This window comes from Benincasa hispida, chromosome 10, assembly GCF_027475165.1.
Source record: "Benincasa hispida cultivar pf3 chromosome 10, pf3_genome.v1.1, whole genome shotgun sequence".
Lineage (NCBI taxonomy): Eukaryota > Viridiplantae > Streptophyta > Magnoliopsida > Cucurbitales > Cucurbitaceae > Benincasa > Benincasa hispida.
The window spans coordinates 38,071,214-38,096,280 of record NC_143487.1 but is presented as its reverse complement, the minus strand read 5'-3'; the positions used below and the strand labels follow the sequence as shown (position 1 = coordinate 38,096,280).

The 25,067-nt window shown below is 32.3% G+C and overlaps 1 long non-coding RNA gene across 3 annotated transcripts; it reads right to left on the bottom strand.

Annotated features, from left to right (window-relative positions):
• Nucleotides 1–6,848: 6,848 nt before the first annotated feature.
• Nucleotides 6,849–8,974, bottom strand: LOC120088764 (uncharacterized). 3 transcript variants are annotated; one of them, XR_016523731.1, is made up of 4 exons: nucleotides 8,759–8,974; nucleotides 8,017–8,507; nucleotides 7,203–7,298; nucleotides 6,849–7,111 (listed from the first exon to the last, which is right to left on the bottom strand). It is a non-coding gene; the product is annotated as an uncharacterized LOC120088764 (long non-coding RNA). The 3 variants fall into 3 exon arrangements; XR_016523730.1 differs by having other exon boundaries at nucleotides 8,052–8,507; nucleotides 8,759–8,969; XR_016523729.1 differs by having other exon boundaries at nucleotides 7,980–8,507; nucleotides 8,759–8,916.
• Nucleotides 8,975–25,067: the final 16,093 nt, after the last annotated feature.

Below are 25,067 nucleotides of genomic sequence, written 5' to 3'. Positions count from 1 at the left end.
AATGTTAATCGATTCTTCAATATCGTTTAATTCCATAATTAAACGTGTAATTATATCACATATAATTAATAATTCCTTTAATTCGAATTTGAACATTTCAAATTAACTCATGCTATTCTAAAGCAAATTTCGTTTGTGAGCTAGTAGGGGACCTAATAGACCTATAGATCATGAGCTCCAACAATCCCAGATTAATTGGCTAAACTATTTAAACCGAATTAACCCCATTCGTTAACTACCAAGTCACTCCACTAAAATCCAGTAGTTGCACTCCGCTCACAGGTTGTTCGTAAGTTAACTTTTCACAGGTTGTTCGTAATAACGGCTGGGTCAATAGTTGTTTTACCCCTGAGATTATTTCTTATTACTTAAGTTTCACTGATCCTTTAATGAACAATTTGGTTTGAGATCCAATCATCAAACTGAATCCCTCTCGGGCCAATGAGAGGGTGGGGCCACTTGTTCAATACCCGAAGTCAACACTTATGGGAACAATTTGTCTACTATCCCTGAGAAAGGGTAGGAATGAATTCCATCTTGCACCCTATGTCCCTAGCCATCTACCCAATTTACCCCTGAAATGGGAGGCTTATTGAGGTAGTGTTGTTGAGCCAACCCTCATCTATGCAAATCTAAGGATAATCCCGAATAAACAAGAGTTCATAGTTAGGTTAGGATTAAGGTTAAGTGACCTAGGTCATCGTTTTGAAATGGTCAGTCTTAAACCCTAAACAGTAATATAAAGTAAGAGTGACTTATTTCTTGGTCCGATCTTATGCAAACTCATTGTACAGGACGCCCCCACTCCTCATGTCACCACATGAACGAATTAGAATCACTTCGTTAGTAACACTTTACAACAAATTGTAACAACTACAGAGTGTGCGAAATTCGATAATGTTATCAGAATAAGGCACCCAACCTTATTTGTATACTATAGATCATTTTGACTGTTTACTCAAACCTGATCCTCTCTTATGTCTCCACATAATGTTCAAGTACTCACGTAATAGTCATGGATCTTTTAGTTTATTGGATTTATTTCTGAAATGAAATAAGCAATTCATATATTCAATAACAAATTTATTGAATTAAACTTTAATAAAAACTTTATTGATTTACAAAATAAGTTTATCGTTTACAAACCATTAGTTTTAGGACGTAAAACCGAATAATTCTTTAATAAGCAAACCCATAATTTTCTAGAAAATCATCTATAAATGTAAGAAAGTACCTTGTTCCTCCATGTGTGTTGACTTTTGAGGTTCCCCAAAGAACATAATGGATGTAATCTAGCTTACCTTCAGTTCTGATAGTCCCTTTGTTGAAGCTATGTCTTGTAGATTTTCCCATTACACAGTAGTCACAAAATCCCAAGTCTGTTGGTTTATATTTTCCAATTAGACCTTAATTATACAAGTTATCAAGACCTTTGAGTGGCCTTGTTGTTTCGCTCAGAAACAATATTTTCTTTCCCCTGAAACAACATGCCCAAGAAGAACATACAAGCCATTCTTTAGGATTCCTTTCATTTTAACTGTTGAATACTTGTAAATGCTCAGGATTCCATTCTTTGATTTGTAGGTGCAGCCAGATCTATCAAGTGTTTCCAAGGAGATTAAGCTTTTTTATCAGGACAAGGACATATCTAATGATTTATATGATTTTGTAAGAACCATCATCCAACTTTATCTTGGCAGATTCAATACCTCTAATGTCACAGGGTTGATTATTTCCCATGACAACCGTACCTATCTTGAATTCGTCAAGTTCTATGCAATAATGTATGTGAGAAGACATGTGGCTTGTCCATTATCCAGTCAACTTGTGTCTATTTGAGTCGTTGGATTCACAAACCATCAATACTTCAACAAATTCATAGCCTTCTTGAACATTCACAACTACTTTATTTTCTTTACTAATAGGAAGTTACCCTTCTTTCTTAAAATAGGACAATCAAATTTTATATGGCCTTCTTTTCGACAATAGTTACAAGTCACCTTATCTTTGGAGTTGTTCTCCTTCTAATTTGATTTAGAACTTTGTTTATTCGATTAATTATTGTGGCCTTTAGATTGTTTCCCTTCGGCAGACAATGTTATCGATTCCTTATTCAAAGGGCAGAATCAAATTAATTATCCAAAAATAATGAATAAAGGGGTAGAATCAGGGAGAATTAATTAGAAGTTGGACACTAGCTAATTCAGAAGACAAAGGGCAGTAGATAACTTTTTGTTTGGGCACTGCTCATTGGAAGAATTGGAGGTGAATTAATTGCCCATATACTCTTAAAATTTGAAAGAGTTAAAAAGGGGAAGTGGAATCCACAAGCAGTGAAGGCAACCCATGCGTGAAAACTAGCAAGATTGGAGAGAAAATTGGAGAGAGCGAGATTCTCAATGAGACAGTGGGAGAAAGCAGAAGCAAGAGCGAGAGCGAGACCAGCGAGAGCAAGAGCGGGAGTCACGAGAGCCAAACCAGCGAGAAAGCTGGAGAGAGCGAGATTCTAAGAACAAAGAGAGCGAGATTTGGACAGAAGCGTGGATAATGCATTGAATTTGGCCACGATCTTATAAATTATACATGGAGAACCCTAAAATTGAATACAAACAAAGGTTGAAGACGTAAGGGCAAACGTTAGCCAAAATTAGGTGTCTTATTAAGAGAAATTCTTAAACCTAAGTAATTTTAAAGAAGATATTTGTAGGATGAGTTGTCACACTGAGAAGACTGAAAACCACTATAAATAGGACCCTTTGCCTGAAGATTTAACCCATTCTCAAACAAATCTTAGTAACAAAGAATCATATAAAAGAGTAAGTGTGAGTGAGGAAGTTCTGTGAGGTTAGAAGAGATAAAGCTCGGGTGAGGTGCTGCCCAAATTTCCTTCTAGATTAAGAGGAAAAGCTCTACTGATCAAACCATATGGAATAATTAGGATCGCAATCAAGGTAAGTAGTTATCTCACGGTGTTTCATGGTAGTGTACCTTTAATATGTTGCATAATTATGTTATTGTTATGTTGCATTACATGTGTAAAATACGTTTATCGATAAGGGACCTCATGCATTATGTTTGTTCATAAGATTAAATTTTAATTAGATAAAGGTTATGCTTCTAGGGCTAGCAGGGTATGTATGGTTGTACCCCTCTAGACCCAATTCTATGTCAAAATTATTCTAGGGCTAGCAGGGCACGTATGGTTACACCCCTCTAGACCCAATTCGATGTCAAGATTATGCTAGGGACTAATAGGGTATGTATGGTTGTACCCCTCTAGTCCAATCTTACGTTTATGTTAATGGTTGATGTTGGATGCAACTTTGGACCTACTGACTGCATAACCTACTAATCATCAGATGGGCTAGTTTTCGCCTAAGTTCTCATCTTTCTATCAGGGCGGAGAAATTTACGTTAGAAGCATAACCGACCACCACATGTTATTATATGTTTTCGGTCTCAATCATATGTTTTCAGGACATGTTGCATGTGATTGTGCATTTGGTCACTATCCTATGTGAGAACTACTTATTGAGTATTCTATTTTTACAGACTTTGTAAGTAAGGACACAGTGTAGGTGGCAGAACTGGACGTCGCTCAAATGGCCAACCATCAAACTCACTATTATAGGCACATGCATTTTTGTATCACTATGCTAGTATTTTATGGATCCTGGCGTTTTGTAAAATAAACTTTTTATATAGTTTTCTACGTAATTAATAAAATCTTAGATATATTCTTTTGAGATTTTTGTCCAAAATTCATCTCATAATAGAAAGATCTAAGCATGCATGTCGTAGCGGTCGGAGCATAGTATGTAAGGATCCGGTCGTTACACATAGCCTGATTCTCTCCATCCAATTTTGTCTAGACTTTACCAAATATTGACAAATACGACTAATCATCTATGTTTTCTTCAAGTCCTTTAGAAGAGTCCATCTTAAAACTGGATAGTCTCACCTTCATATAGATCTTATTGGTGAATGATTTAGACGTGTAAGACTATCTAACTTGACCTAGAGTTCTGATATATTATCAATATCATTCACACGCCTCAAAATATTGTCAGCAAAATACAAAACGACATTACTATAAGCTATCTCATACATTTCTTGTTTCTCATCATTGGTTAGTATATCAGTTAACATGTTGGGATTGATGCCCTAAATCTTATAGGGTCCTATAGTTTGTAAACTTTGTATGAACAAACTTTAATGTAGTCAATAATATTTGATAGTTTTATTCACTTTGTCTATACAATATGTGATATTTTAGTTGCATTAACCACAAACCAACAAATTAACATCCAAGGTTATCTTTGTAACTTAAATATGTATGTGAAGACATACAGGTGGTTCATGTTTAAGTGATAACCTAAATCGTCTGTAGTAGATGGATAAGGTTGGGTACCTTATCTTGGTGACACTACGAGTATGGCCCACTTTGTAGATGTTAAAAGTGTTGTAAACTGCCAAATGATCTGATCATGATCATTCAGGTATTAGACATGCAAGCTAAGATATTCTATATAAAATAGTTTGTATACGACCGGGCCAGGAAATGTTTAGTCTTATTATATACCACTGTTCATAATAGAGACTTTCATTTCACCAGGATGACCATAGGTAAAGGACCTTAATCCTGAGTGAATTGTGAACTCCTGCCTTTGAGAGTGATCCTTTGATTTGTATGGATGAGAGTGGCCAGATCGCCCACTCAACAAGCCTACCATTTCGGGGATTCGTCTGATTGGGGAGCTCGGAACACAACTATACAAGATGGAATTCACTCTAGGGTAAGTAGATAAATTGCTCCCTGAAAGGCTGATTTCGGGTCTTGAAAAATGTCGCGCCACACCCTCTCATGGCACGAGATGGGTTTAGTCATAGTAGGATTATGATCTATTGTTCATTAGAAGGATCAGTGGTACTTAAGGAGTTGTATGTAACTACAGGGGCAAAATGGTAATTTGGCCTAGTTGTACTTGCGAGAAATTTGTGAAAGTTCATCATACTATTGATTGGTTATATCCAATGGACACAGAAATATATCTATAGTGAGAAGAGTGCAGCTGTCGGTTTTTAGTGGAGTGCCCGACAGTTAACGGATGGTGAATAATATAATTAAAGTGTTTAATTAATTAATCATGTACGTTTGGAGCTTTAAACTACAGGTCCATAAGGTCCCCTTGGTAGCTCGAAAGGATTTAGTTGATAATCGATTTTTGGGTTAATTTTAATTATTCAAATTACTAAGAGGAAATTTAATTATATATGATATAATTAAATTGATTTGATTATAATGATATAATTATTATAATGTATTTGATACATTATAATTTATTTACAGGAAATAAATATTTCAATGAGATTCAAATATATTTTCTATGAATGTAATTCATAATTGTTAAATTTAATATAAATATGATTTATATTAAATGCCATAAAATAGAGAAAATAAATTATATTTTATATTGTATATGATACAATAGTAAAACTATAGGTTATGTGTTATATTTGATATAACATATAGTTTAATATAAATACGATATGATAAGTTAGTTATCATATTTATTTATATATTTTTTTTATTTTGGATAATAATTCCTAATTTCTCTCCAACAACCTTAATGGGTGGTTATTTGGTTTTTATGGAAAAATGAATAAAAAACATTGGTTTCTCTTCTTGCTGACAGACTTACGTGAGTTGTTACACGATTGAGAACTTCATGATATGATTGAAGAATAGAAACATTTTGTGTTCTCAATCTCCTTTTTGCTCCAAACTCAAACACTCCCTCCAAACCAAAATAGTCAGAGCCCACCACTCCTAGACTCTCATCTTGAGAATAATGAAAGCTCCCTATGGTAGTGTCATTTTTTGTTCGTGAAATTCTTGAAGAAAGTCTTCAAAGATTGCTATGATTGAGTTCGTGACCGTTCGAGGGATTTACAAGAAGAAAAGTTCTTCAAGGTAGTATCTCTTGAATCCTTTTCTTTGTAAAAAGCATGTTGTAATTTATATATAGAATGCATATCTTGTATCTTTACTGTAAATTTGTTTTTCAATCAAAATGGAATTTGGACAATCTACTTCTACTCAAGAATCTCTTTAAAACGAGTTCCTTCAATTGGTATCACAGCCATGTTGTAATTATGTTTCCAAATTCAGTTTCTACATTGAAGTCATTTACAATAGTGGTGAGTTTTAGTTTCTGAATTGCATTTAAATGTTAAACATATGTGGATGTTTGTAGATGGATGTTTCCGGATAGTAATCACTACTACAAAAATTGGATTACTTGACGTTTTTCCAAGGTCAAGTAGAGGGTATACTTGACGCTAATAAAAGCGTCGTCTATTCGATTGTCAAGTATAATGTCATAACTTGATACTGTAAAAACGTCAAGAGAAATAATACTTGACACAGTTTTCGTGTCAAGAAATATAATACACTTGACACTAATGACATATCAAGTGTATTAATTCTTGACACTTATTATTCTAATTACTCTTGATATTTTTTATTTGCCAAATATATTTTTATCTTGACACGAAATAATGGTCAAGTAATCTAATGCTTGACACATTTCCAATGTCATCTATGCTTTTTTTTTTCCCAAATTAAATATTCAAATTTATTTTTCATTTCTTATTTCCTACATTACATTTGTTCCAATAAGACAATTTCACCAACTAAACAGTTGGATATATATTTCATCAATTGAGAATACTACAATAAACAATTCCATTCTTTTGTTACTCATGTCTATATGAATGATTCCAAAATTTACAAGATGAATCGTACAACAGTATATACTCTATTAACCCATCCCAATATATGATAATTTCAAAATTGTAAGACCAATCTATATGTGGTATGTATTCCAAAAATCACAAGACTACAATTCCATCCTCCACCACACATTTCTTTGAAGTATATAACCTATAATGGCTAAACAAAACATTTAAACAAAAAAAGTTTTAGGCATTCCCATGTAGCCATACACAATTTATAGGAAGTCTATCAAATACAGCAACCTAAATATTCAGCTCATTCCACGCGTACTTCATCGAATTCAAGTTGCGAGTACGAACTCCTCGTATAAATCTATAAAACATAGAAAGTGAGATATACATATTTATTTACTATTTATACTATCTATAATATTACAATATATATAAGTAGTTTAAAGACATACCACATCTGTTATAATATTCTTCTCTTTAGTCACGATTTCTCGCATATATCTCATAACGTAATACCCACATTCGACAGTTCCCACTTGTAAGGGACACTACAATACAAATCCAATAATTAATACACATATCATACAAATGCATTAAATAAACAATTCGAATGTCACTTCAAAACTACAACAAAATAATCCAACCTACAAAAAGTTCAATAATAATGGTTACAAAATGCAAATTCCAGCAACTATGTAACAATTCCAAAAGAGTTTCAAGGCCTCAATACCTATCAAAACAGTCCTTGAAATCTTTGAATTGAACATCAAAAATTGAAAACAACTCAATTACTTGACCAATACTTCAATGGATAACAAAGAAGTATTAATACTAACCTCAAATTTCACCAAAACCTTGCAAAGATCGATATAAAACCTATTGGACAACAACTCAACTCTTTCCAATACTTCAAAAATCATAGAACACAAATCAAAAATCACTTTTAACTTTTAAGCCCAAATCCAACCGACCAATCATTCCAAACTTACCAACACGACTTACCCAAAAATTAGGCTAAAATCCAAATCCGCTTGCTAAAATCCAAATCCACTTTATTACTTCATCAATGGACTCCAACCTATGCATAAGTCACAATTAAAGCTCACGTAACCAATTTCTAGCAATAACAATCAACCAAAAAGGGTTTCAAAACCTTTGCACTCACTAAAATCCTTCGAAACAACTTCAAATCTACTGAAAAATGACTTATGACACACCAAATTAACAACCTTCAACTCGTTGGACAATATCTTAAAACCTTCAAACCTCCAAATCTAGTTGTGAGAGTTTTGAACTGGTACCGAGAGATCTGCACACGACGTCGCCTCTGATACCGAGAACAACCCACTAAAAAAAAACCCAAATAAAGTGCATTACAACCAATGACTCTGATCGGCGTAATCATGCGCAGACCCGTGCATCTTTCTTTGTCACTGACGACCGACGAACCTACACCGAACGAAACCCACCAAAATCAAGGTGCTGCCCAGACCGGACCGGACACCTGCGCTGACCGCACGCCGTCGAACACTCACCTGCGAATGACTATTACCCGCACTAGACAGCACTGACGTCGACTCGCTGTCGAACTCGCCAGATGAGAACGGAATATCTGCCACCCACTGATCTACAAACTTGCCGGACAACCAAACCCACTCGCGTGCTTCTCCTTTCTTCCAAATTGCAGCTGCTACTCTTTGTGTATGCCTCTAAAAAAAACTGGCTGCCCCTTTTTTTTTCTCTAGGAGTCTCCAGCCCTAATGAAGAAGATGGGTTTAATTACAAAAAAGTCATTTTCTCATAATTACTAGAATGTCATTGAGCCTTTAATTTCACAAAAAAACCCAATAAAGCCACTTAAGTTCCTTGTTATTTTCTACAATAGCATCCAACCATAATAATTAAATTAAAATCCAAACCAAAATCAAGTGGGTAACCAAAATTAACCAAAGAAAACCAAAAAAAAAAAAAAAAAATCATGAATCTCTTTACCTACTAGATCCCTTACCGGTCATGGAGTTCTCGACGGCGGCGGGTTTGACAATCGGCGACAGCAGCGAAGGGCAACGAGCGGCTTGAAAGGGCTGGGCGGAGGACGAAGAAGATGAAGACTTGGGGGGAGAGGTCTCGACGGCGTGAGGGTGAACCGAGAGAGGGAGAGGAAAATAAAAAGAAGAAAGAAAAGGGAAAAAAAAAAGGAAAAAAATATAATATAATATAATATAATGACATCTTTACTTTATTTTATTTTATTACTTTTTTCTTTTTCATTTGATTCTATTAAATTCCTTTTCCCCAAAATCTGCAAAAGCAACCATTCCCCTTCCAATTTGAAATTAACTTTAAAATAATAATTTTGGTAGCACAGAAACTAAGTTTGTGAGGCAAATGAAAATGGGGGAGGGAGGGAAAAAATAAAGATTAAAAAAGTATTATTTTTATATTTTACTTGACAAGAAAAATATGTCAAGTAAAAGCTTCTTATACTTGACACGAAAAACGTATCAAGTAAGACCTTATATTACTGGACACGAAAAACGTGTCAAGTAATGGATCGCAATAAAATATGTGAAACATTCCATCAATCTCCGCTTTTTTAACCCTTTTACTTGACATTTTCTTTTATAAAAGGTCATTACTTGACATTTTTTTCAAAGAAACGTCAATTAATTAAAAATTGCAATTGTCAAGTAATGTAGATTTTGTAGTAGTGAATTTATGTTTATGACTTTCTGTTTAAAATTTACAAAGTTAATTTGCAAGGGCCCCTGCATTTTTGGGAAATAAGTTTACAACCCAGTTTGTATTTGTTTATTTTTGAGTCGATTGTGAGGCTTCAGAAGAAAGGTTGCAGTGCATTTCAATGGAGAAGATGAAGCAGTGGTTGTCACATCTTGTAGCTGGAGTTAAACGATCATTTAGATTTTATTATGTGATCATGTAGAGTTTACTACACGATCATGTAGCATTTTCTAAATGATCGCATAGCTAATGCTACGCGATCGTGTTGAGCTTGCTACAGGATCATGTTGTATTGGGTGCATGATCACGTAGGCGCTCAATGGGTTCACACGGTAGATGATACTCAACGAAAGATGCATGTTAAACGATCGTATAGACGATCATGCTCATCGCATAGCAACACAATCGCATAGTATACGATACTCGACGCTCGCTACACGATTGTGTAGACTTTCATACACATCGTATAGTCTTTAGTTACACGATCGTATGGTATACAATACTCGTTGCATGCTGCATGATCGTGTAAATTGTCATGCTTATCGCATAGTCAAAAGCTATGCGATTGCATATAAACGATCATGTAAATTCGATGCCTCGTAGCTTGACGATCAAGAGTTTGCTACACGATCAAGCTGCAAGGGTTCTTGGTGGAGTGATTCGAGGCGAGCGGTTCAAAACCCGGTTCACTTGTTCCGAACTGGTGGACTCATTTTTGTAATAGTTTAGCCATTTCTTTCCGGTTTTGAGATTACCTATCCCAGTCCATCAACTTTAATTAAATATACATGTGATGTATGTTTATTTTATATACCATAATGTATGTCATATAGTTTTAAAACCCACCATAGGTTATGCATTTATTTTCATGCATCATTTTTTATTTTAAGTGTAAAAATGTATTAGTATGATTTAAATTATATAAAGCATGCTCATGCATCATATAATATAAGAGTTATAATATATGTATGCATGCATCATAGCATATCCATGCATCATTTATATTATAAATGTTATAATATAAGGTTAAATGTTTGTATGGAATGGATGCTATAGCTTAGTTCATTACTTGTTTATATATAAATGTTATATATTTGTAATGAATGAACATTGCATGAGGCATGACACTACCTTAGATTAAAAGACTTGCATGCAAACCTTAGGCTTTAATCAAAAGACTCTCTCTCCCCTTCCCCTCGAACAAGAATGGTGAGACTCGTAATCCCAAGGACCATAATACCCCTCCTTGGCGAATCCACACGGTGCTGGCATTCACTGCAACCTTAAGCATGCTTGTGTGAGATGTCCCTCGAACAGGCAACTCTTGCACACCTCTACTTGCTGCGATCTCTTTCTCACCAAGTGGCCAACCAAGGAAGTCAACTCGATAAGCTCGTGGCGAAGGCCACTTACCTCGTCATCAAAATTTGTAACTTGACCTTTGGACATTGAAGACTGATTCGGAAATCCTACCATGCTCAACTGACAAAAAGAAAATAAATCAAAGCAAAAGAAACTTTAACTAAAAACTCACTAAGAAGAACTAATTGGCCTCCCCGGCAATAGTGCCAATTTGAGGTAGGAATTTTGGTGTTGCTCCCAAACCCTTACTATACAAATAATATTTATAAATCATCAAATGAACTATATATACAAACTGGGAGTACAAGCAGTAAGTCAGGAGTTGAACCTCAGGGAAGCACAAAAGATTAGTTCATCAAGTTTATTTTCAGTTAAAGTGATGAATGAGGGGGGATTGGTATGGTTGGATAATTGAAATTTCATGAAAATACAATTATGAGAAAAGTAAAGATAGAAGTGCAATTAATCGAGATATCTTAGCTTAGATGAATTGATTTTCCCAATGTAATTTAGATCATTAACCCAATTTATGACTTAAATTCCTTGCTCATGCTTAGCCAAATTGATCGGGATCCCACCAATAGTCCTAATTATCTAATTAGTCAAAATTCATAGAAAACGAATCCGCTCTATACAAATTAATGAATTGCATTAAGATCTAGGGATTACACTAAGATGAATGTTAATTTCCATCATCTAATTAAACAATCAATAAGATTTTCTTGTAGGTTGCTAGGAGCAGTCCTTTTTGCCTAACTAACCTATTGCTTCTATTGGGATTATCCTATAAATAATTTTCAGATATTACAAGGTAATCTCAGAAGCCTTAAAATTACTGACAAAATTATTGGGTGTCAATCAACAATTAAAATCATGCAATTCATACATATAGATTCACATCAAAACCCATAAACAAGTTCAGATAAATCATTAAATTAAAATCTTATAAATTACATCGAGTTCCTCCTGATCCCTAAACTAAGAAACCAAAATCTTAACTTCCCATGGGGGATGAGAAGCTACAATCCGAAATTACTCGATTAGCTACTAAAGATACTGAAAATTGAAGGAAAAGGAAGAAGAATGAAGGTTTTTCTCAGCTTCCATCAATTTGGCCTCCAAAATTCCCCACACTTTAACCTAGGGCAGAGGGGATGTATTTATAATAATCATTACAGCATTGCAACGCTTGGAGTAGCATTGCAACGCTGATGCGACAAGAGGGATGCGTTAGGCAAGAAGCTCAACTCTTAGTCCAATGCTTCGTTGCGCGCACGCTCAACTCCATGTCTATCAATTGTCGTAACGTCGTAACGCTCTAAAGAAGCATTGCAATGCTGATGCTTCTACCTTCAAGTGTTAGAGTGAAGCATCAGGATGCATTGGGACGCTGGCGGTGATTCAACTTCGGAGCATCACAATGCTTGGAGTAGCGTTGCAACGCTGCATCCACTACCAGATACTAGCTACTCGATCCTCCACAACTCAATACTTAATGCTCGTTCACTTGGTAGCATTTTCTTGATTATTTGACAGCCTTTTACTTTATGGTACTTGATGATGCTCGATATCTGCCTCATACTTAGTGAAACTCGATGACATTTTGGTCTTTTCTACTCCTTTGAAGCTCGGATGTTCAAATCAACTTCTAATTGCTTCAAATTAACCTCGTTCTTCACGACCTCTTGATTGCTCGATACCTACAAAATAATCAAATGAACACATTAAACATAGAAACGACCGAGAATTAAGAAGAGAAAAATAGCACATTTTCGGTATCATTTATCACCAAACTAGATTACCAACTCCTACATTTTATTCTTGATTCACTATTCGTTACTTTGTTGTTGTTTCTGACTTTTCTAGGATGTCTTTGTGACATCCATCTCTTGTATGAGAAACTACATTCCAAAATCACAAGTCCTTAGGAGGATCCAATGCTAGACACACCTTTTGAGCAAAACCAATAACTGACTATGCCACATTGTGGAAGAGGAGCAGGCAAGAGAGGGTGTGGGGATAGGTTCGTGAAGGAATCAAATCCAACAGTGGAAGCAAGTGATCACTTTGCTTTTGATTTTTTTTGTGTTTAGAATAAAACAATAATCATATATGGAGAAAAAGAAACAACTAACCTTTGAAGAACATTTCTTCAAGAATTCCACAACATTTTGTTCTTCCTCAATGAATGGATCTCCATGTTCAACATTGAGACACCTCCACAGGGTCTTTTTGGCTATTCTCTTAACAAGGACCGGTTTGTGGTAACCAACTTCTGAAAGAGTGGGAGAATATTTGTTGTGGAAGAGAAATTTTTTTTTACAGAGAACCCATTTTCTTTGAAATCTTGAGGGAGTATTGAGGGAGAGAGTTTGAGGGGCTTCCAAAAAAAAATTCTTTGCAACATCTTACATTATGATAAAGGCCTTTCTATTTTAATAACCACCCACTTCTCTCTCTCTTTCTATTTTAATTAAATTATGAGTTGTTTTCAAATATAGAAAAATGACCCAAAGTCTTTATAAAATATAAAAAAAAAATTAGAATTATCAATGATAGACATTGATAGACTTCTATCAGCGACATTGATAAACATTGATAGAAGTCTATCGATGTCTATTAGCGTCTATCATTGATAGTTCTAAAATTTTGTTATATCTTAGTAAATATTTTCAACAGTTTTACCATTTGAAATAATTTCCCTAAACTAAAGAATTTCACTAAATTAAATTAACTAATAAAAAAATTAATTAATTTACTATATTTAATATCTAATATTTCCAAAGTGAACTTAGCTTAGTGGTAGTTGCATGTACTCCATAATTGTTGTACTAAAAAATTAAGTGTATAATATTTAATTAAATATTCAAATGTTATTTAAATATTTATCTCTCTCATAACCTATAGTTTTAACATGAATCTTATTCATTTTAATTTTTAACCCAAAGTTTTAATTTGAATCTAATTCATATTATTTTCATATGAATATAATTCAGATTAATAATTATCTTCTTATTCAAATACAATAAATCTTCCTTTATTATAAAGTTTAATTTTGAATCTCATTCAAAATTAAATTCATTTTAGAATGTATTTGTATACATTATATTAATTGTATCATATATAATTAACATTATGCCCTTATTTAATTTGAACACTTCAAATTCTTTCAAAACATTTGGTCCTTGTTTACCGGTTGTGAGCTAGTAGGGGAACCTAATGGACCTACGTATTATAGTCCCAATGATTTGACTTTACTAAAATAAACTCTTTAATTATGTTGAGAACATTCATTAATTGTGGGTCATTCATTAATTGTCGGATCAAATTATCATTTTACTCTATAATTATCTCTTACTCTTTAAGTACTACTGCTTCCTCTAATGAAGAGTATGTTTATGGTCCTACCATAAACCAAGTCTCTCTCAGGCCAATGGGAGGATGGGGTACCCTTTATTCAAGATCTGGAATCAACACTTATAATATTACTCCTCTACTTACCCTATGGTGGGTAGGAGTGAATTCAATCTTGTGTAGCTATTTTTCTAGCTCCCTACTCTAGACAAATCCTCAAAATGGTAGGCATGTTGACTTGGTGACTCGGGTCATTCTCACCCATACAAATCAAAGGACTACTCTCATAGACAGAAGTTTATAACTCATTCAGGATTGAGATCGAGTTATATGGTTATCCTCTGAAATATTAATCTCATTAGTCAACGAATATTTCGTCGTCCAATCTTATATAGACTCTTTGTATATGATACTAGCACTCCCATTTTCCCACATTGGATCACATTGTTGGTAACACTTTATAATAGTTGTAACAATTACAAAGTGGATCATATCCATAGTGTTATAAGGATAAGGCACCCCACCTTATCTATATAATATAGGCCTTTTAAGTTATTACTTAAACACGATCCACCTATATGTCTTACATACTGTTCAAATCTCATGAAATAACCTTGAATTTTTCCTTAGTAGATAACTGCATACATAAAATATTCAACCATTATTTCAAATAATTTATTAACTATGAAACGTTAGGTCATACATCCCAACAATTCGATTGGGCTTAGAAGGATCCGGTGGTATACCCACCTTTTAGCAACCGAAGGAGCATAATAGGAAGTAGCTATCGAGCAAGCCACAAGGGTCGATAGGTTTTGAAGAGATAACATCAGCTTTGAGAATGATGGTGTCGAGAACAATGGTCAAAGAAGTGGCAAGACAAGTTGATGCCCATATAAGTACTACTAAGAAAGGGAGGTAACTGAAGAACTTCAAGAAATGGGACTCCCTGGCCTTTAATGGGTAATCTAACAACTTTATTGAAGCAGAGCTTAGTAGGTATCGAAAAAGAGCTATTTTTATGCCTCTAATTTTGCTTGTTTATCAAAATTAAAGTGTTTAAATATCTATTTTTGTATGTTCTTGAGAAATTCATGGCTATCAAAATGTTACAGGACATTTGGGATTGATTTAGATCTATTTGGAGTGATATCAAGCAGCTTCAACAAACATATAATGACCATTTCGATGCTCTTTTCCAAGAGTCTATATTTGGAGAAAATGCCATGATCATCGTGGCGCTCCAAACATTGACGGACACATCGCACGCTATGCCTCTTACCCACCACCTTTGTGCTTCAATAAGTGCATGTAGCACCGCGACACTGCCCCTTGTCTATAAATAAACCTCTTCCTTTTAGGGGTTATAAATGGTGGTTTTGATGGAGGTCGAAGTTTGACTCTAAACATCTCTTATTCGTGTATTTTTGTAGCATTGTTAGATTAAATTTTAAACCCTTGTTGCTGAAGGAATCAAATCTCATGTGGAAGTGTGTGAATACAGGTGCCATTGATTTTAATTTAGAAAAATAAGAAAAACAACATAAGCATGCTTACATAAAAGAAACTCACACTTGAAAACTATCTTCAACTTGTTTCCTCTCTGCACGAATTCTTACGAACTAAACAATGAAAACCATCATTTGGTTTACTTGCATCTCAGGCAAGAATCTAGATTGTGGGATCTAAGAGCTTTTGGAATAGGAAATTGATTTTTGTAGAGGAATGGAGATATTTTTCTAGAGGGAGGAGAATTTATGTAAATCTAAAATTACGTAAAAATTGTTTCTTTTTGTAAGTGCAAACTTCTTCGTAGTTTTAAATGACGTGCTTAATTTGAGTAGCAATAAGTTTTAGTTATAGCTATTGTTTGATTTAGGATCACCCAATAGCGAAAGATAATGAAATCTAAGGAATGGAAATACGTTAGGTTAGAATTGATAAATTTCACTTAATATTCTAATCAATCCAAGAGCTTAATGAGCTTAACTAAGTAACTAGGCTTGTGTGACAATACTTGGTTAACTTACGAATTAACATCACATTGGTTTTTCCTTGGGAGTTTGTCTAGATTTTCATACATTTTATTAGGTTTGAGAAGTAGATAATCGATGAACAATTGCATGATAAATCAATGAATGAATCCATATATAGCATGATAGTCTCTTAATTAGTGAAGATAATCTCATATATCTCTCTCTTTCTCTCAATCTATCTTACTTTTTGCAATTTAACTTCTTGCATTTACTTTTCTTGTCAAACCAAAAAATCTAAAACCCCCTTGTTTTACTGCTTTCCAAAGACCAATTTAGCTTACAGAAATTCCATCTTAGGTTCCTTATGGTTCGACCCCGTTCTTACTACTGATCTATTAGTTAGTTGAAGTTCTTGATTGGTGAATATAAATATTATTTGATTGGGAAAATGAGCTATGTGACACCCTCTATCTTGTCTTTCATGATGCCTATAACTTTCCCCTTGCCATCTTTTCAAGATGGAATTATCTCACTATCCAGATATCATAAAGAAATGTATCGACACCAAGAAGCAAGTTGTATTCCAACATTGGCGATTCATCAAACTTTCCTACATACTATATACAACTCTGAAATGATACACAACCAGGTTTCTTGTTTCTATGATTGGATCCCTCTAAATCTGACTACCAAAACCTGTTGTGTACAAGTTTTGGTAGTCAGGTTTAGGGAGGCCCAGTCATAAAAAGAAATCAGTTCTCGTTGATTGGTTTGTGTAGAATAAGTTATACTCCCGAATTCTTAATATCCCATTGTAGCTACTATGTTAGATTGTGTCCAACGACAATTTCTCAAATAGTAATGTTGTGTTGTAAGATGTTCATTTTTCTTTTCTTTACTAATTCCCTCTAAATAAAATTTGTCAAGTAGCACTAAGTTGCTTATTGATGTATATGTGGTTTTTGTGCTTACTTCCTTTGCCCAATTGAAGTAGTGACTAGCGTTATAACTCGTTGGGCAGCTAGGAGTTTGGCACAGGTTCGAGTATGAAAACCATGGGTTTGGGTAAGGCCAAGTAGAAGGATATCTGACTTCATCCTACGCCCACTGTCGTCAACTATCTATAATCTTTATCGAGTGTTCTTACAGTGTTTCATAGTCTTTATATAGTCTTTGTCCACCTCTATAGCAGCTCACCATCATGAGATTACAGCTTGGCATGTAGCTAGAGTCACACGACATAGCTAAGGAAAAACATCAAAACAGGCAAATAATTCAACGCTATTTATCTAAGTTTGAAAAATAAATATATAATTATCATTTCAGATATACAAAAACATGTATACTTTGTTCAAATGAAATGAACAAAAATATGTATATTTTAGTCTAACTGACATAAATTATGGGTTAATAACCAAAAGATCCATGGTTTGAAACTCCACCCTATTATATTAAAAAAAAAACTAAATAATTTAAGCTCTCTAAAATAAAAAATATGTTCTTATGTTTCTATTTAACTTTTTTTGTCTCAATTAATTTAATCAATAATATTTTCATTTCTTTAATAAATTTAAATTTATATATGCATAAAAAAATGTTAATAAATACTATTTCATTTTTTAAAATATTAAATACAATTTTGACCTTTGTACTCTGGGACTCATTCTATTTTAATTAATTTATAAATTTTCAAACCTTTAAATTTAGTAATAGCATTTTCAATAAATCTTTGCATTGGTTTTTCATTATAATTTGAAGATACTTTGTATAGAACTGGGTAAACAATAATCATTCATTTTCACTCGAGAAAAGACAGAACGTGAATATGTTTTTTAAATTTTAAACTTTAAGAGAGACTCAATTTATTAGATTAACAACATAGCAAAATTTTAAATGATCAAAAGTACATTGTTTATATTTGAACATGAGAAATTATTTAAAATGGTAAAACTGTTGAAAATATATACAAAATATAACAAAAATTTAGAACTATCAATAATAGACGCTATCAGTGTCTATCAAGTCTATCATTGATAGTTCTAAAATTTTGCTATATCTTATAAATATTTTAGTTTATTTTTCTATAATTAAAAACAACCTTTGAACATTTGAAAGTAGGTGGAATAAAATAGAATAATACTTAGAATACAAGGACATTTTAATCTAAAAAATAATTAAGTTAGGTTTTTTATACATAATAGAAATAATTAAAAACGTTTTAAAATTTTTGGTAATTTTTTTAAAAACTTATTAAGTGTGATAAATCTCGACTCAATTTTAGCGGAAAAAACTTTAATGCATATTCAAATTTTCTATTTTTTTCTTAGTACATTTGAGACAACGATGCAATAAAATCTAAAATTTAAATAAATTGAAGTATCGCTAAGACTTTTTTAAAAAATATCAATGTCATAAGACTATATAATACTATGGACCACTAAATGGACTGTTAGGTGTACAAAATTAGAACTTGGACTTTTGATTTGATTAATAATGTAGGCAAAAGAATATCACATGTTAGGTTAACTTTTCTTCTTTTTCTTCGTCCAACCACATAGTATTTAGTAATCAAATCACAAAACATATTTGTTGTTATATTAACTTTTATTTTGAACAGTTTTTTTTCATTTGCTATTTTAAAATTTTCGATAATTTTTTAGATTACTAATTTTGAACCACAACTATCTTTCTCCTAATTTCTTTGATTTGTTTACAAATTCCTTTATATTAGAGAGTAGCTTGTTGATTTAGGATGAAAGGTAATTTAGTCAATTTAATTTAATTTTTTTTTTAACGATATGTAGGATGAAATAATCGAAAAACTTTAAGGTTGATAATACAAACACTATATCAATGGAACTATGCTCATTTTGACATCAATTAATTCTTTCTTAATGATGTTTAAATTTTGAATTCAATCATATTCTTCAAAAATGAAAAGGGGCCTTTTTTTTTTAATGTCTAAATTAAATACGGTAATTGTTTAGTTGGCCCTAAAATTCAATTATATTTACACTTTCACAATTTCCATCACTTATGGGTTGATACATTTGATTTGTATAATGTCCAATCAAGTGAAAATTAATATTAAACAAGAAGAAAACAATGGTATTATATGAGTTTTGAATCAATGATGTTCTATTATATTAACATGTTAGATCAACCAACAATCCAATAAATTAAAATTCTTGAGTTAATTAAGTCATGTTTGATAACTATTTGATGAATTAATGCTTAGTTTTTTAAAATTAAGCTTGTAAACAATAATTCTACATCTAAATTATGTGTCAATTTTCTTCCTTTTTTCAATATTTTTAAAAACCAATCTAAGTTCTAAAATTTCAAAAAAGTAGTTTTTTAAAGAGGTCTTCTTAAATATAAAAAAATATATTTTTAAAATATTTACACTTTATAGCAAAAAGTTTCGAAAGTACAAATACTTTTAGAACTTTTTGCTGTAAATATTTTTTGGATTTTTCTATTTATAAGATTTTTTTTCTTTAAAGCTTATTTAAAAAAAAAATAAAATTGGTTAAGAATACAAGTCTTTTACTTAAAAACGATGCAAACCATTGGAAGAAATTAAAAGAAAATATGCTTGATTTTTAAAAATCAAATAATTATCAAACAGACATTAATGGTGCTTTTAATATTTTTCTCTTCTGATCCTATAACACTCGATCTTTTTTGTGTCAATTTGCTCACTTCTGGGCTGTAGACTATTAAAAATTGTTTTGATCCAAGATCGTAATATCTGGTCATATATCTTTATTTTTCTTTTAGCAATAAATGAATAATGTAGTTTATGAGTATATATTACACACGTAGGTTTTTGGTGGAAGTGAATTATAGATGCCAAATTTTGGATTAAAAAAAATGCATCGGACGTCTACGTGACAATAACTTTAAATTTGTAATTTGGGAAATAGAAGACCTGCAAAAAAAAAAAAAAAAAAAAAGGTCTGATGCCAAAGTCAAAGATGAAGAACTACAGAATAGAGAAGAATTCAGAAGTTTAAGTTACCTCAATATGAGGTATAATAATTGTATTTATAGGATATTATTTAATCTAGGAATTATCTTAATCTTACTAGGATCTTTTACATATCTCTATCCTGTTCCCTTCCAACAATACCTTGGAGTTAAAAATGAATTAAAATTTATAGTTGACTATTTTGGTCTCTATATACTCTAAGATTTGTACGATTTTAGTCCCTGGATTTCTAAATTTCTAAATTTAGTTGTTATACTTGATGATATTGTAACCAAATTTTAATATGACATCACTAATTTGTGAATTTTATTGGAACTATAAATATTTATAATTAATTTTAAAATATTACAATAGTGAATATCATGTGAGAGTGGAGATTGGAACCTGGGACCTCTTCAAATAGTGACACCAAACCACAATCATTAAAGCATTATGAATTATATATATATATTTGGAATAGGTGATTATACAACAACAAGGGAATCCCACAGCCTAGGATCAAGGCATCAAAGCATCAAAGCACAAACAAAGACAGGGTAACAAACCCAAAACAAAGCCTACAAGATAAGATCAGAACAAAACCAACACAAAAACGCAAATTCGCAAACCACCAGGGAGCAAGCCAGAGAAAAGAAACCAAAACCCCACAAACAAGAGACAATAGCAAAACAAAGAACAACGGAAAGTTCAAAAAGAAAAAACATCCATAAATACACTATATAAGACCAAGAAGATCAACCCGCCAGGAAGAAGCACGAGCACGAACAGTAGAGACCATAAGGTGAACCAGAGCAGACACCAACCTCAGTCTATTTCCATGCAGTCGCCGGTTACGCTTCTGCCAGATGTAGTATATGGAAGTGCACTAGAATACACATAATAACTTTCTACGCACCCCTTTACTCGACCTACTCTATGAATTATATTTTAAAAGCAAATTTAAGGTTCAATTAGTGTAGATCATAATTCCAACCGGAGCACAACTTAATAAATAAGAACTTATTACCTTCTTAAATATGTGGTTTATCAAATGAACTTTTCGTAGAACAATTCTATAATGTTAAAGGTCACATTTGAATCATCACTTTTTTCCTCTAAAAATGTATAGTATCCATATACGATTAAAATGAATTTAGTTCAACGGTAATTGAAATGACTTTTTATCTTAAATTCGAGGTTCAATCCTCCATCTACACAATTGTTGTACTAAAAAAATCTATGCTTGAGGGTTGAAATTATTTCCATCTCTATATTTCTAATGTTATATATTTCTAAAAAAATAATCACTGATAAAAAAAAAAAAAAAAAGAAAAAAAAAAGAAAGGAAAAGAAAAGATAAAAAAGGGGTAAAATTGAACTCTTCAAAGCACGAGTAAAAAAGGAAATTGTGGTCACGAACTCAAACACTTCAAAGCGCAAATAAAATAAACGAATATGTGGTCTCAAAATCAACGGTTCAAACCACAAATACAAAAAGGGAAATTGTAGTCTCAAAATCAATCACTTCAAATTACAAATGAAGAAAAAAATGGAAATTGTGGTCTCAAATAAAACACTTCAAAGCACAATTTTTTTTTTTTTTTTTTTTAAAAAAAGGAAGAAACTGTAAAAATCAAACCCTTGAAAATTACAAAACTTCATGTATGAACTTTAATACAAAAGGAAAAAAAAAAAAAAAAGTCAGATTTTGCCATTAATATGTCCAAAAACTGGACCGAAATATTAGGTATGTTTGATTTTACTTTTTTAAGTGTAATTTTGAAAATAAGTTGTTTTGAAAAAAATTAAAATGTTTTACAACCACACAAAAATAGTTTTTGAAACACTTTTCAAAAGTGTATTTTAAAGAATTCTTATAAAAAAAATTTAATTGAAATAAATTTTATGAAAAAATATTTTTTTCTCTAATTAATCCAAACATGCACTTAGTTGATTTCTTTTTTGGACCATTTCGACCCATAATCTAATGTCTCTGTATTATCTTTGAATTATTTTATTTCTTAAAGTTAGACTTCTATATTTCATAATATCTAATTATCATTTCTCAAAATTATACATTAAATGCACAGTTTAGAAAAACAAACTAGCATAATTGTCTATTTGTGTAAAAGATCGGGACCATTATATTTTTCTTGCTCATTTCTTTCACCAACTAAATATATTGTTGGGCTCGAGTAACAGATCTCCAAGGAAAGCCCAAGGCTAATGATAAATATGTGAGGCCCACGATGCAAATCGGTCCAAGAACTTTGAGGTTTGTATAAAATATGGAGGAGATTTATCCATGTTACTGACTTGATGTACACACACGTTGTAAGAGACATTTCACTTGCACAAAACACAAACTCTAATGTGTTTTGTAAGGAAAAATTCTATGATTCTCTCCCAAACTCTTCTCTCTCACAAACAGAATTTAAGCTTTCTCTTTCTGGTTCTAATGGCGATTAAGCTTTACATGCAGCGTAAGAAGATAAAGAAAAGGAAGGACACAAAGAACTAATGTGGTTCGGCCAAATAAAGAAGCCTACATCCATGTGAAGACCAGTTCTTGAAAAATTCCGAATGAGTACACAACTAATATTTTTCGAATGAGCTATCTTTCTAATCTTCCTTTAACAATGTTTTAAGGAAGAGTTAGTTATAAAGTTGTGTAAAAATAAAAGGATTTTAATGTTGGGTTTAATTTCTACAAATCTCCACCTTAAACCAACTTAGAGATCTTCTAGAATCTTTCCGATCTAACTTTGTTTTATCTTTCACAAGTAGATCCAAGTCGATTAGCTCGAAACATCTCTGGAGCTTGAGATTCGTAATTGTGAGCATATCATCAGCATTATCCGAGGTATGTACTTTTAGTATTTTCTATTTCACCTGAAGCAATTTTATCTCTCACAAAATGATATTTCACATTTAGTGGGTATATTTCCTCATTCATAGTTTCTATCTGTTGTCTGACAGTAGAACCACTCACAACTTCCTCAAATGTAGTTGGTTCTTGATCATTAAAAGACATAGTTGGCATCAACACAAGGTTCTTATAGTTAGTTTCAGCATATCTAGCTGAAGGTACAATCACTTTCCTCTATTTGTCCCTAGCTAGTGAGTATCGACTCAAATCAGGTTGAACTTCAACATTTTTATTTTTACCATAATGTACCATCTGCCTCTTCTGATTCACTAATGGGGTCTTCCTCTATAGGTGTATTCCTTGCACTCTCACCTCAATTCTAGTGGTATAGGTTTCTGTTCCTTCATTAGTCTTCACTTCTTTTTGTATAAACATCTTATTTTTCCTAAAGGTGACATCTATATTGATTATAAACTTCATTTCAGTGGAATGACACATTTTGAAACCCTTCACTCCCTTAGTAAAGCTCACAAACATACACTTAACAACGATGACTTTGAGTTTCCCCTAATTCCGATGCACATACCTTACACATCAAAACACCTTATGATTATTTAGATTATGAGGGTGTTTGGTCCATTTCTCCATTGGTTTAAGAAGTCTATAAAAGGAATTAAATCCCGACAGAAGCATGTGATTGCGTTCTTTAATTTCTTAAAAGAATTAAAAATAAAAAAAAATAAATAGAAGGTTAAGTATCATACCTTTGTCAATCCATCATTGCAGCAAAATCTTCTCCTCGCAAATCGGTAATCTTATCGTTGAAGTCTTCCTTTTCCACGAGATCTTCCTTCCTATGATTCTGGCAAGAATTCGGTATGTGGGAACAACTCTCGAAAGATGAGACGGAATAGGGAAGAAGAATTTTTAGAGAACACTTTTCTAAAAAATGGGAGAACTTTATTGTGAGAGAATTTTGTACACAATGACTGTAAAGATTATGTTGTAGAGAGTAGAAGTGTAGAAGTGAGTTAGACTCCCTAGAACCCTATTTATAGATCTTTACAGGGTCGATCCTAATCCTATTAGGGGAATCTCTCTGTAGATATTGTAAATTAAATATACAATAAAGTTTAATAAAAAAATATTCTTCCATTAAATATCTCATATTATAATGTTTCAAATATTTAAATCATATTCAAATATTTAGTTTCTACAGATTCTCTTTAATTTAAATCTCCTTCAAATTAAATATTTATTTATTTCAATCACATTCAAATAAATTAATTATCTCAATATCTATTTAATTCAAATATAATTCGAATTAAATAATTTTTTTTATTTATATGGACCTCATCCAAATAAATAATTAATTATTTGAATCATATTCAAATAAATTAATTCTTCATATTATAAAGTTATAATTTGATTCTCATTCAAACAAATTTTACAATAAATCATGTAATTAATATTTTCCCTCATAAATTTGAACATTTCAATTTTTTTTTATATATATATATATTCGATTCTTGTTGGTTCTTTGTGAGCTAGCAAGGGGACCTTGTGAGCCTATAGTCCCATAGTTGAACTCTTATGCACTATAGGACAAGTTCTGTCCATGACTATAATCAATATAAGCTAGCCACCCCTTCAGTTAAGAAAACTACTATTCCACTTACCTTAAACGAAAAGGAGCGATTCCATCTTGTGAAGTTATGTTCCTAGTTATCCATTTAGTCAAGTCCCTAAAATGGTAGGATTATTGATTCGGCAACTTGGGTCACTTTCACTTATGCAAATCAAAAGACTGACCTCATAGATAGGAGTTCATAAATCACTCAAGATTAAGATTGAGTTGCAAATAATGATCCTATGAAATATTAATTTCATCAATTAACAGATTTACAAATAGAAAATAAATATTTTGTGGTCTGACCTTATACAAACTCTTTGTATAGAATACCCCACTCACATGTCTCCACATGAATAGTTTGGATAAAACCATTTGTAACTATTACAAAGTGTGTCGGATCAGAAGGAT